The sequence below is a fragment of the Miniopterus schreibersii genome (assembly GCF_964146895.1).
Source record: "Miniopterus schreibersii genome assembly, chromosome: 18".
Lineage (NCBI taxonomy): Eukaryota > Metazoa > Chordata > Mammalia > Chiroptera > Miniopteridae > Miniopterus > Miniopterus schreibersii.
This window is the reverse complement of record NC_138121.1, coordinates 16928927-16942526: the sequence shown is the minus strand read 5'-3', so window position 1 is coordinate 16942526 and position 13600 is coordinate 16928927. Positions and strand designations below refer to the sequence as shown.

The following is a 13600-nucleotide window of genomic DNA, read 5'->3' as shown; positions in this document are numbered from 1 at the left end:
AGCTTTCTCTCTTTCTTTCTTTTTTTTTTTAAACTAAAATATTATTTCTGAAAGGGCAAAGAGAATTTGCCATGCAAGACTTTTATACCCAAGGGGATTCTTACATTTGTGTTTCTAAACCTTGAAATTGAGAATTTTAATGAAAAGGCAGACAGATGCTTAAGGACAGCATCGCAATCAGGGTCCATACATTACAGGAGAGGGACTCTTTGTTTGGGGCCAGGGGAAGGAGGTGGATTCCATCCCCACTGTCTGACACATCCCTGTGCACTGGGCCTGACACCACTGAATTCTTGGAGGGGAAGCAGGTTGGAGGCAGAAGAAAGGAAAAAGGAAACAGGAGAGGAAAGAAAGGGGGGAGGGGATATGGCCTCTTTATATAAATCTTGTTTTTTTAAAAAAAAATCTCAACACAGCATCAATTCCACAGTATGTGCCAACAATTCCCCTACACATGCATTAAAACAATCAATTAAACGATCTACCAGGAACACGATAACCAGGATCAGATTTTTTTTTTTTTTAAATGAAGAATTTCATTGGGGTTTGCAATTCTTTCCCATCAAGCGACCACTTCTTGGGGCAGGATTCTAAGAGATAAACAAAAGATGACCCTCTTCACACTCCCCCCCAAATGATTCTGGAGTCCCATTTTCTTATCTTTTTATTGTAGTTGCATTTCTGTGTGAAATCTGTGCTAATCTGCCTTAGGAGCTCCGAGCTGAAATTTCACATATCCTCCAAGTCAGCCAGTGTTTTAGAATTTGGATTTCTATTGAGGCTGCTCCAATCGCCAGTGAGGCCTACGGTAAAATGTGCTTCATGCTGTTCCGTTTGTCTCTCTGCAGACAAATAGAAACTGTGAAATTTAAAGAATGGATGGAAAAAAAAATCTAAAACAAAGAGGTTAAAAAAAATAGGACAAATGTTTTTGCTTTTGTGTCTCCCTGGAGCAATTGTTTGGGGGAGTCTGCATTGACAATAACCATGAGAAGGCCATCTAAAGGCGATGCGCGCACAAGGGGACTCCTTGCCTGCTCCCTTTGGTCTGGGAGAGAAAGCACCTTAGCTCCATTCTCCAGGAACAAAAGGCCAGGGCCACGCAAGGGGGGAGAGGTTACTGGGGCTTTCACATGGAGCCAAGTGTCAATGCAGGTTCATTTTTCACCCGTCTTAGTTGGAAAGCAGCTCAGTGAACTTCCTAATGACTGCTTTTCCCTCTCTCCCTATTATTTCTAAACCTGAAAGAACAAAACAATAATTTTTTTTTTTAACCTAAAACCCCTCATCCTATTAGAGGAAAGCCTTGAGGGCCTATGGTCAGTTTTTCCTCCTTCCTTTCCCCACCCTACTTTTTATTTTTGGAGGAGGGGGGATTCCCATTGTAGATCACATGGAAATAAGAAACACTGGACATGGAGGTCATTTTTAGTAACACCAGAGCTGCCTTTATGTCTGCAAAAAGGCAGAGAGCTGGGGGGGGGAGGGGGGGGAGAAAAACCACCACCCTGAACAGGGATGGAAGGTGATGGTGGGGATGCTGTGGGCAAGGCCTGGAAACATTTTCTTTTTTTCACAGCATGAAGTTGCTAATGCCAGCTTCAGATACGCAACTGAATCAAAGTCATCCTAACAAGGTGGGTGTTTTTTCTTGGGGGGGGGGGGCGGTGTGCATGGAAAAGTGGACAAAAACCAATGTATTAAAGACATAGACAAGGTGTGGGGGGGGGCGGGCTGCTTCAGAGAAAGGAAGCTGGGATGAATCATGGCATGCCACGAAAATACCAGGGCAAGTGGATGTCCGAGTGTTTAACCAGATTCGAAGCTGGAAACATCTTCCCCAGCAGGCAAACCCTAGGATGAGGCAGTGACGTGCAACTCTCAGCCTGTGAACCCAGACCTGGCGGCTTAGGAGTGTGTCCCCCCCTTCCCCAGGCAGCCACGGGCTCTGGCTGGAAAGCGAGGTGGGGGTAGGGATGAGAGAGGGCCCAGCGAAGCACAATAAACTACTCAAATATGGACGGAAATGACATCAGCAAAGTGAAGGACCTGTTTATTGCAGATCAAAACAAAACAAACTTCCAAACCTTTTGTGTACACACGATAACTCTATAAAAAGCCCTCCTAAAATGTCACCAGGGTCAACACATCAGCATCCCAAGAAAACAGATTAACAGTTACCATGGTGGGGAGGGGGGAGGAAGGGGGATCAAGGGAAGAAGACGGGAGGGGATATAAAACCAGAAGGGGCCAGAAACCCAGCTGACTATTCCCCCCCTCTGCTGATCCTTAATATTTATTGGTGTTTATAATCTAAAAGCCATGCTCTGTGTTTCACTTAATACAAGGCCAGACAGTGCTGTCTAATGAGGCAGCATTACAATCAGCTTGTAATACTGAATTTTTAATGCTGCCAAGGATTCTGTTACATAATAATATGAAAAACAGAAGCTGAAAGTGGGCTCGCGGTGACAGGACACTAGAGGTTCCAGGCAGGCAAGCGCCACAAGCCTGCCTTCCCCTCCCTCTGCCTCCCCCGCCTCCCGATTTGCAATCAGCCTTCCATCCCCGTACAGGAGGTCAGTATGGAAACCAAGAGAATTTCTTAGGAAATCCACTTTACTATTCTACTCTCTGATCCAAAGTTATATTTCCTGAGTTTGAATTCTAGCTCATCTGGGGTTACAGGTCTGAAATGAACATTTTATTTTTTATTTTTTTGGTGAGGGGGCTAAAGAGACAAGGAATACAGGAGAGGGGAAATAGCTTATTTTAAGCAAACCGAACCATTTGGGAGAAAAAATCACAGAGGGGCAAAAGAACTAAGCTGCTGGGGGTGGGGAGGGTTGAAGTATGCTGACTATATTCACAGCTGCTGCACTCAGTTTACATTGGTGTGATTTAAAAACATATATATAGCCGTCGTTGCTCCTCTCTGTAATACCCCAAGACTGTAAATCTATAACCACTGCAATGATTTAGTGATTAAAAACATGATAACATATTGTGTAACTGCAAACCACAGAACCCCTGCCAACTCTCCTCTAAGATAAAGGGGGGAAAATACAGAAAATGTGTTGCTCGCAGCGATCTTCCTAAACCCAAAAGATTTTAATAAAAGAACCTATATAGTTCGACAAATCAGAAAAGGGTGAGTGAATTGTATGTGAAGCCAGCAAAGGGGGGGGGGGGGGGAAGAGGCAGCTTTATGTGGGATTCTTTTCCTTGTACTAACAAATTACGACCTAAACATGCCTTTTCTTTTCTCTCTCTCTCTCCTTTTTAATAGTTTGTTGTAACTGGACTAACTGGTCTTGTGTGCTGTCTTGCATATTCAAAGCTGCTTTGTAATCGGATCTGGAGACCCAACCTTATTTGCCTGAACTCAATAGGGGTTTTTTCCTCCCTCTCCTCCCTTGTTTTGTTTTGGATTTGGTATTGTGGGGTTTCTGTTCTTGCTGGGAGCAGACATCTACACAGGCAGAGGCTCTGGTGCCTTTAAACTACCCAGCAAACACCTGAGGGGGGGAGGCACAATTTGTAACATGGCAGGAGGAGCCTAAAATATACACAAAAAAATAAAATCAAAGCAGCTGTAGGGGTTTTGGCCTCTGAGCAGCTGACCTGACCCCAATTCTGTATATTCTTTTATTTCCCCATCACAGGATTCCTGCACCTTGGGTCAGATTCGAACTCAATGTGACCCTGAGGAGGCCATCACCAAGCCCTGGAAAGCTCCATATTTAATGGGGGAGGTATGGGGGGAGTGTAAGTGCATGTGCATTCAGACTCCCCCAGTGTAGACACCCACACAGCGTGCTCGCACACACATGCGCGTGCCCACACACACACACACACACAGATCAGGACTGCCAGACCATAAGGCCAACTCCCGCTCAGCTTTCTCAGTATACTACCCGAAACCTGAACTCTCATTGCAAGGGCCCCCCCAAATCTTCATGTCTACAACTCTACCCATAAACACATGCATGCACAGACAAACACTCCTCCAGAGACTTTATATGTTTAAAAAGTCCACAGATCTACATTGCCTCCTCTCTGGACCTGAGCAGGGCAGTTTATTCAGAGAAATCAATAGGAAAGAGCATTTGCAAATATTTATATAAGCCCTGTGCGTTTCAGCATTAAGTAATTAAAAACTAAAACTCCGGGAGGGGGAAGAGAGGAGACACACAGACAGAGGAAGGCTGCTGGCCTAAGAGTGGGTTTTCCTGCCCACACTTCATCTCCCCAAACCACAGTCCTTTCAAAACTGACTTCGTGTACACTTTTTATGAAATCCTGTTCGTGCACCATTTGCTCGACTATTTTAAAATCATCTCCAAATATGGATTCACCTACCACCAAGCTTTCAAGCCTGACTATAAGCGTCTGTATTCTCTCATTCTCTCTCTCTCTCCCTCCATCTCTCTCTCTCTCTATACACACACACGCAGCAATCCCTACTTTTGACATTGCTTCAATCCGGGGTAGTACTCTCTCGTATTCGTCTCTCTAAATTACTTGCACCAGTTAAAGATATCAAACATTAGAAGATTTGGAGAGTCCCGGAAGTGGTAATTCAATAAGCAAATTCCCATCCCTAACCCCCCCAATACTTTCTACTTCTTTCGACCTATAGGATACCTACACGTTGGGGGTTCAATACCTGAAACCCCCACATATAAACAGATTTGCCGAAAAAAAAAAAAATGTACAGTAAAATGGAGTTTTTTAACGGGCCACTTAAAGAACAGACTTCCCCTATATTGTTGTGGAAGGATGGGCAGTAATATCTGCTTGTACTGCCTCTAAATCTGCTCTCAGAAGCCGAGCAAGGCACTGGAGCACCCACGCTGCAGATATTGTAGAAATTTACAGTAAATGTAGGTACACGATTGCAGCACGCTGCCCTATCGATTATGCAGATTGTGATCAATCTTCTCCCCTCTCCCAGTTTCCAAGCCTATCTCCGAAGACCTCCAAATAAGTTGGTCTGTAACTGGCCATTCTCCCAAAGTAGGGAGGAAAAAAGTAATTTTTTTAAAAAACACAATAAATCCTCAAGTGTTCCCAGTGAAAGGATCTGGGTCTCTTTTTAATTCCAAAGTGAATTTATGTTCTGTAATTTGCATTACAGCCGAGCGATCACCGTATGTCATGTTCTTTAAAGGTACTTAACAAACCCCCTTTTAAAAGTCTGGAGAAATGGAGGCCAAGAAAAGGTAGTCAGCCTCCTTCTCCCATATAGTCCTTAGATCAAGTTTCAATAATTGAGACCAATAAAAATTGTCATATTTACTCTACTTCAAAGCAACAAGGGGTAGAAGAGTGGGTGATTTTTGAAAGCACTTGTAATCAAAGAATTGGCCACAGTCGAAGGAATTGTACAACATTTTCAAAAGTCAGATTCTAAGCAACAGATTAATTTGCAAAGTAAAATGTATTTTTAAATTTTAATAGCTCCACAGAGCCTGAGTCCTGAATCCATACACAATTTAAACACACTGCATAAAATACACTTAGACCTAGTCCCCAAAAGATATGCAAAAAGATGTACAGCGACGTACATGAAAATTAATAAAGCAAAATTCAGGAACACGGGTTCCGCATCTAATGGGAAAAATAACATAGAAAAGAAGAGTTGAGCAGGACGAGGGGCGAGAGTGGGGAACGGAACGTAAACAATCCCAGGTTCTCGAGAGAGAGAAAAAAAAAAGAGAGAGAAAGAAAAAGAAGAGAGAAAGAAAAGGAATCCTCCTATGCGTCTCCACTCAGCTGGCCGGAGAGAGGCCGGCCGGGCTCGGGCTCGGCGTGGCCGGCGGCGCAGCCCCGAGCCCCCGGGAGCCCCTAGTGTCCAGGGCAGAGTCCCCTCCGGACGCTCGCGGCGCTGCCAGCGGGGCAGGGCGGACAGCGCGCAGGTAGAGGGTCGGGCGGCCGCCGCGCCCCCTCGCCCCCTCTCGGACCCGGCGCCCACGTCCCCGGCAGCCGGAGCCCTGGCGGGGAAGGCGCCCGGCCGGCCGGCGGCGGCGGCGGCGAGAGCGGCGGCCTCGGCGACTGCTCCCGGCCGGGTGCGCGCCCCGCGCGGCGGCTCAGCCCGGGGCCCCAGCGCCTCTCGGGGTGGGGCAAAGTTGGGGGCCGGGGGCGGCGGGGGCGGGGGCGCTCGGCAACCGCGGACCCCCCCCCCCCGCCGGCCGCCGCCTTTGTCTCGGCGCCCGGACCCCGGCCGCCCTCCCGCCCTCGGCCCCGCGCCCCGGCCGGCCCTGCCCGGCGGCGCCTCCAAACTCGCGGCGCGGGCCTCGCCCCGGGCGCCTCCACCCTCCCGGGGGTCGCCGGCGGCCGGCGGCGGCGGCGCGGGGGCCGGGGAGGAGGGGGCGGCCCGGGCTCGGCGGCGGCGGCGGCGGCGGCGGCGGCGGGAGGAGGAGGAAGAAGAAGAGAAAGAGAAAGTTTGGCGCAGGGGGAAGGAGAGCGGGACGCAGAGCGAGCAGGGCGCGGGCGCGGGGAGCGCGGGCGGCGGCGGCCGGGCGCGGGAGCCGGGAGGGGGCAGGACGAGCCCCATGCAAAGCAGCCCGGGCGCCCCGAGGAGCCCCGCGTCCGGGCGGTGTCGGCGGGAGGAGGAGGAGGAGCAGGCGGCGGCGGCGGCGGCGGCGGCGGCGGGAAAAAAAAAAAAAAAAAAAGAGGGAAAAGTTGCCACTTACGCGGTTGCTTCTCCGGCGGCGGCGGCTGCAGCGGCGCTGCTGGCGGCAGCGGCGGCGGCGGGAGCTGGCGGCGCTTTTAATCCCGAAAAGAGGCGCTCGGGCCGCGGAGCCCATCAAGGCAGCAGCGGCGGCTGGCGGGGGTCGGCGGCGGCGGAGGACGCGCTGCTGGCGGCGGCGGCGGCGGCGGCGGAGCTGGAGCGCGCTCGGCGGAGCCCGGGGCGGGAGGCGGCCGCAGCCGGGGAGCCGGAGCCGCCGCCGCCGCTGCCGCCGAGCAGCATGGTTGGCGGGGAGTTTACAGCCCCCGGAGCGGGCAGGGGCCACGGAGGAGAAGCGGCGGCGGCGGCGGCAGCGGCTCTAGGCTGTAATTGGGATGCAAAGCAGGCGGCGGCGGCGGCGGCTGCGGCCGGGAGGAGGAGGAGGAGGAGGCGGCGGCGGCGGCGGCTGCAGCGGTCGGAGGGGACGCGCTGGAAGTGGGAGCTGATGAGTGAAAAGAAAAAAAAGTCTTTGGATCTTTATTCTGCTAATTAGTTTCCTGCAAAAAATGGCTGTGATTAATTCAGTGCGCATGTGCTTCATTACCCAGGCACGACGGGAAGGGCTAATTAGCCACCTTCTGGATCAATAAGATTCAGCAAAAAAGAAAAGGGGGAGGTGGAGGGAGGCAGAGGGGAGGAAGGGAGGAAAAAAAAAAAAAAAACCAGGGGAAAGTGATGAACAGGGCGAGGAGAGCAGGAAGAGAGGATGGGAGAAGAGCCCAGGAAGAGGGAGAGAGGCACCAAAAGTTTATGCATGTATTAAAAACACACACACAGGACACACACACACACACACACACTCGGAGAAGTGAAATGCAGAGAAGCAACAATAGGAACCTGGCTAAGACTTTTTTTTTTTTTTAAGATTTTTTTCCTCCTTTTTTTTCTTTCTCTTTTCTTTCTTGTTTTCCTTTTTCCCTTTTTCTTTCTTTCTTTTCTTTCTTTTTTTTCTTTTTGGCCAAGGCAGCAATGTTTAAATTAAGTAGGAAGAGAGCATCTTCAAAGAGAGGGCTGGGGGGGGGGGGGGAGGCAATAATGGAATGGGACAGCTTAAAGCAAAGATTTAAGTGAAAGAGCCGAGAAGCAGCAGAGACTTAGAATAGAGACCACTTTAAATTGCAAATCTGAGGTTTCTTTTAAAAGGAGGAAAATTACCTCCCCTCAAATCGGAGAACAAATAAAATATGGAGGAAACTTTAACACGTACCATCGACTAGACAAAAATATATATAATAGGTTAATTTTGTCTTCTGAAATAAGACGAAATCAATCTTCTCTGGTTCTTTAGGGGGCGAGGGGGAGTGATGATTAGAAAAAAATAAAAGGGAAAGTGAATCAGAATTGAAAAGGGGGGTCACTCAAAGACAAGAAAAGGAAAAGTTGCACTTGGAAACAAGTCCAACTTTCTACCTTTCTGGACTTAAAAGTAAAATCAGTTTTCTCGTGTAAAACCTGGAAAGCAGATGTTTTCAAAACACAGGAAGCTATTTTGCCATCAAAAGCAGGGATGTAATAAAGGCAGTGAAAAATAATTTCAGACTAAATTCGTAAGGAAGAAAGCCAATATATTTAAAGAGCGAGGAAAGGTCTAGAGTGGAGAAAAGGGGGAAATTACATACCCCTTCCCTAATGCCAAAAAAAAAAAAAAAAAAAAGTCTTACAGCTACCTCCAAGAGTTTGGAGCAGTCTGGAAGCCAAAGGGCTTGAAATGAGAGGATGGGTTTCAGATAAAGACTAGGAGCAGTACATCCCTCCAGAGCCCAAAGGAGATCCCTGGAATCAAAGGCAGCAGCCAGGGACCCTGCTACTGTACCGATTCCCAGTACATCAAAGCCATCACTTAGGCGGGTGTACGGTACCTCCAAAAAGCAAGCAAACAAACGCAGGGAGAACAGAGCCTCTCTCCCTCTCCTCTCTCTCTCTCTTTCTCTCTCTCTCTTCTCCTCCCCTCCTTTCAAATCCTAGCTTTAGCTTTACTGCTACTGCAGGTTTTTTTTTTTTTTTTTAATGACAAGAGTGTGTATGTAAGTTCTAAATATGAACTAGTTACCCTTGAAATCACAATATCTTGGAATAAAATAAAATGCAATTTGCACTTCAGGTGATCTGCAAACAGATGTGGCAACCACATTTATGTTTTTGAAGGCATTTTTGGTGCGCCCTGTAACATCAGGTAGAGAGAGCGCGTGCACTAAAACTTATTTTTCCTAGAGGAAAAAAAAAAAATTTTTTTTTTTTTGCCTCAGCCTAAATGGCTTATTTATTTTAGGAGAAATTTGGACATTCATCGTGAAATCTGTTTGATCAGAAAGGAATCCTTCATTTTGAGAGATTTTTCCAATGCTCTTAAGAGCGTGCAGCTTCTTAGTCAAGACTAGGGGGAGAAAACCGCTTTAGGATTTTGCAGGGTTACCTCATCTAATCCTTCTGAGTTCACTCTGGGAATAATGCTGTTTTATTTAGGGGGGGGGGAAGAAAAGAAAATACATTTAGAAAAATCGGGGGGTTTCCTCTCTATGAGCCAAATCTGGATCGCCATTCAAACTTTTCCTGGCTGCTTTTCCATGCGGGACAGTTGATCAATAAAGCCAAGTCCAGCCTAGCTTGCTACAGGTTTCACCAGTCAGTGCTTGTAAAACCTTTGTCATTTTCTAAAAATAAAAAAGCTAAAAGTTATTGTAGAAGAAGGGGCTTTTTTTTTTTTTTTTTTGTCCCCTGCACAATGTGTCTTTTGTGAGGTTAATGCCATTCTGGGCTCTCGATAGCCCTGGACAATGGGAACTCTCCAGGAGCCTGCAGAGACTCTGGCTTTTTTCTTTCTTGATTTTTTTTTTTTTTTTTTAAGGAAAGGATGAAACATTCCTACAGTCCAAACACAACTTCTACTTTGATTAAATAAATATTTATCTTTATTGTAGCCATTGTATATTTTTACCTTCAGTTTGTCCAGTTTCTGATTATTATTTTAAAATTTTCATTGGCAACAGTTAATCTTTTTTTTTTTTTTCCCTTTCAGTCCCAAGTGCAGGTCAGTGTAAAATGTAGCTGACTGAAGGAAGACTGGTAAATTCTGAATTTTTCCATAACACGTCAGGTAAGGAAAATTGTTCAGACCCTCAGGAGTGTGTTTGCTTCCTGTTTATCTGTCTTCACAAATCTGCATAAATCTGTTTATTGTTTAAGGTGTAGTAGAATTAAATTTCTCCTTGTAGATCTTGAGAACTCACTGAAATGCTATGTGCTTAATTTCTTTTAAAAATGTGGACAGTACTAGAAGCGAAGTTGTAGCTTGTCTCTTACACAGAATGGTGCGGAGGAAGTCAGTATCTCTCCTGGTGCAGGCTATTTGGGGGAAATTCTGGATATAAATGTATTTCATGTTGCAATATAGAAAAATGTCAGCTTAATCTGGTAAATACTTATGCTAATTTCACTGAGTGAATTGTTATAAGGAGGAGAGGTACCAAGCTTGTATGATTGAATTATGCTTAGGCGATAATCCAGCATCTATATGGATTATTTTATGTACAAAATAAAAAAGAAAACAAAAACAAAGCCCAAGAAATTCAAAATCTAAATCCTTCATTCAGTTCACAAGAGGGTAGAAAATTTTAGACCAATGTGTTTTGAAGATATGTACAGTAGGGGCAGAAAGTGGAATGTAGGCTAAATATTGCATTGATGTGTATCTCTCTCTGCCTCCTGCTCAAAGGAATGGATACATACATATATAAACACAAGGATATATGCGTAACTGGATACATATACATCTGAATGACTTTGGATGTCTTTACGTGTGTGTGTGAATCCGTATGTGCACACAAATATACAAGGCGTACCTAAATGCAGGTACAGTACAGAGCTCTGTGTTTTCTCTCTTCTCTCTCTCTCCCTCTCTCTCTCTCTCTCTCTCTCTTTCTCTCTCTCTCTCTCTCTCTCTCGCTGGGGCTTTTTTGTTTCCAAATCTGTTTGAAGTTACTTTTTTGCAAATATAACATGGAAGTGTTGGTTTAATGATGAAGATGTGGATGTTGAATTGGAGTAAGAACCTGCTCCCCTGCGATTCTCAGAATCTGGGGTTGCAATGTGAGCAGCTATTATTTGGTCCAAGGTGCGCTGGGCCAGCCTTAAGGGGAAGGGGAGGAGAAGAGGGTCTTAGGAGATCTTACTTCCAAAGAGCCTAGCTCCTAGGCCCTGGGTTTTCTTCCTTCTGGGGGCTGGGGGGGGGGGGACACAAAAACAAAAAAGGGAAGAGAAAGAAAAAAGGAAACCCCGTGTGGAGCCTGGGGTGGTTGAAAGGACGCCTCTCGGTACAACTCTAGAGCTGGATCCGAGAGAAGGGTGGCGGGGTGAAGAATTGCGGATCCCCTTTTAAATGTGTATTGTTATTCTGAGCCCATTGTATGTACGTGTCGCTGCCCTTTCATTTGCCAAGACAACGTATGGATTCCATAAATGCAGACATGCCGGAGCGCATCTGTCTGGCTGGTTAACACGATCCAAACATCCCTCTTCGTTCCGCTAACTCCGGCTCTTCCTCGGGCTCCCCCGCAGCGCGCCCGGCTGCCCGGCCCGCGCCCCAGGCTCGCAGCGCCCCGCAGGCTCGCCCTTCTGTGGTCTCCTCCTGGGGACCCGGGTGCCGCTCCGAGGAGGCCGCCCGCTCGTGGCGCCGGGGTCAGAGGCGCCGCTGCCGCCGGCCCCTGGGCGCGCGCGCGGGGACGAAAGGGTTAAGCTGTCCGAGCCCGGGGAAGCGGCTGCGCTCATCCTGGAGTGAGGTTCAGTCACCAGCAGCTGTGATTTAGGGGTCAAGTCCTAGATCACCTTTCTCCTGCCTCTGGAAATGGTAGAAGATGAGGTGGGGAGGGAGAAACTGGAGAGAGAGGCAGCCAGGCGCGGCACTTGGCGCTCCATCCATCCGTTCCCTCCCCCACCCCCCCAGTCCACCTCCTGACCCCCAGGCAAATCGAACAGTTCCCCTTTCTCCTTGGGGTACGGGTGAGGTTATTCTGAACGCCCAGAATTGCTCCATCCGCAGCTCTATCCTACGGTTAAACCGCTGTGCCCCGAGCCTCAATCACAAAGTTTGCTCTTAATGCGCCAGAGGACGAGCAGCTGGGGCTGGGTAAAAATTTGCGAAAAATAGGGGTGCCCTCGACAGGATGGGGGAATTTAGATGTCAGTGCCAGCTCCTCACACTCTGGTCATGCTCCTCACAGTCCTGAGCGGGTGTACACAGTGGTGTCCATTGCATGCAGCTTTTTGCTTTGTGCCCACGTTTTTCGGTCAAAAGCGCCCTCTCCCCACGCCCCCCACCTACAACCCAGGCAGCCTGGAGAATACTTTTGTCAAAATATTTTTCACGCCTGAAAGATAACCAAAAACCAAATTCAGATTTGTTTCTGAGGCGGTTCACTGGAAAAGAGCAAAGCGCCTGGAGTCCTCTTTTGTGTTGGCGCTGTGCGCCCGCACCAGGTTGTAGGGCTCAGTGCCCAGGTGATGCTCTGAAGACTGTAGGGGCCCCTGCATGGTGCCCACAAAGGGGCTGCCATTGAGAAAGAGCTTCCCGAATTCACCTCCCCACAAGGCTGCACTTTAGAACAGAGACAGCTCTTTTGGAAAGTTACTCCAAGAAAAAGGAGTTTTTGGTGAGGTAAGAACTGGCTCTAAATGACAGAGAGAAAGGGGAACTAGATCCCTGGGGCACAGGAGACAGGTGGGGGGTGCTGAGGGAGACAGGGAATGGAGAAGGTCCATGTACAAGGCGTGTAGGGCTCAGCCCAGGGAGACTTTAGGATGCGTTCCCCAGACGCTCCTTCCAGCAGCCAGAGTGAGGGCGAATCACCCTGATTTCAGCTTCTGCTTACAGGGCCAAAAGCGGACCAGCTGGTCCAGAAGGCAGCTGAGGTCTGTCTTCCGAGCCCTGCCGCCCCCTAACCCCACCAGAGCCTCCAAACCGCGCAAATCAAGCCAAATTGGCCGCTCGAATCTAGAGAGGTTTCATCCCTGGGGCAAGGGGGAGGGAACAAGACTTTTTTTTTTTTTTTCCCTTTTGAACTCCCAATTCAAAAGAGACCACGACCTACTCTTCAGTGCCATCCCAGTGCAAGGACTGTGGGTATGTCTCATTCTTTCACCACCACCCCCCCTTCTCAGAAGTAAAACCTTTAAAGAATTAGCTCCAAACTTGGAGCGCCTGGGTCCTTGAAAGGGTTCCAAATGATAAAGCTTGCCCTTCGTTTCAAACACGTGGCGCACTGTGAAAATGCGGGGCAATTAGTCAGTTCCAGGGTCTGAGCCAGATGCCCAGGTTCCTCCGCTCCTTCGCGGTGGAAATCTGAAATCCAATCTTGGGGCAGGAGGCGCCTTGGAGCTGGTGGCTCTTCTGGGCTCCGCGCCGCCCTGCACCACGGACAAGCGCTGGGCTTCCTTTGGTGACCTGGTACCAGAAGTTTGCGCTAAATCTAAAGCCCAGGGCGGGCGGAGAAGAGCCGGGACTAACCTCAACTCATGGCAACAAAGTTAACAACTTGAGGGCAAGAGACCCTGGGGTCCGGCTGGTTCGCGCAGGGATTTCCAAGGGCTGAACTTGAGGGGAACGATCGACTTCCGAACTTGCCAGCCAGAGGCAGAAAAAGGGGATCCCTTAGAGGCACGGGCGGTGGGGCTGCGAGCGGGCAACTGAGACCTGGTGCCCGTTTCCCCAGAGCCCGCCAGGGCCGGCTGGGGAGCCCGTGGGTGCCCGCGGTAGCACGTGCGCTGTTGACACGCAGCCACGCGGGCGGGCGCCGGTGGAGGGGTGCGCGGCTGAGCGGTCCCCGGGCGCCCGCATTCCTTATTTAACAGCCAGGGAATTGAATGCCTTATACC

At 48.8% G+C, this 13600-nt stretch overlaps 1 protein-coding gene across 3 annotated transcripts in view; it reads right to left on the bottom strand.

Moving 5' to 3' along the window:
- The window catches only part of ZFHX3 (zinc finger homeobox 3), a 243494-nt gene extending 233785 nt beyond the window's left edge, over nt 1–9709 (bottom strand). The window contains exons 1-2 of one of the 3 annotated variants that reach the window (XM_081119493.1): nt 7941–9709; nt 6699–7175 (exon numbers count right to left, since the gene is read on the bottom strand). The gene's annotated coding sequence lies outside the window, so the exon portion shown is untranslated. Of the gene's footprint in view, nt 1–6698 lie in introns of all 3 variants that reach the window. The other 2 variants (XM_081119492.1, XM_081119491.1) reach the window with 2 other exon arrangements.
- Nucleotides 9710–13600: the final 3891 nt, after the last annotated feature.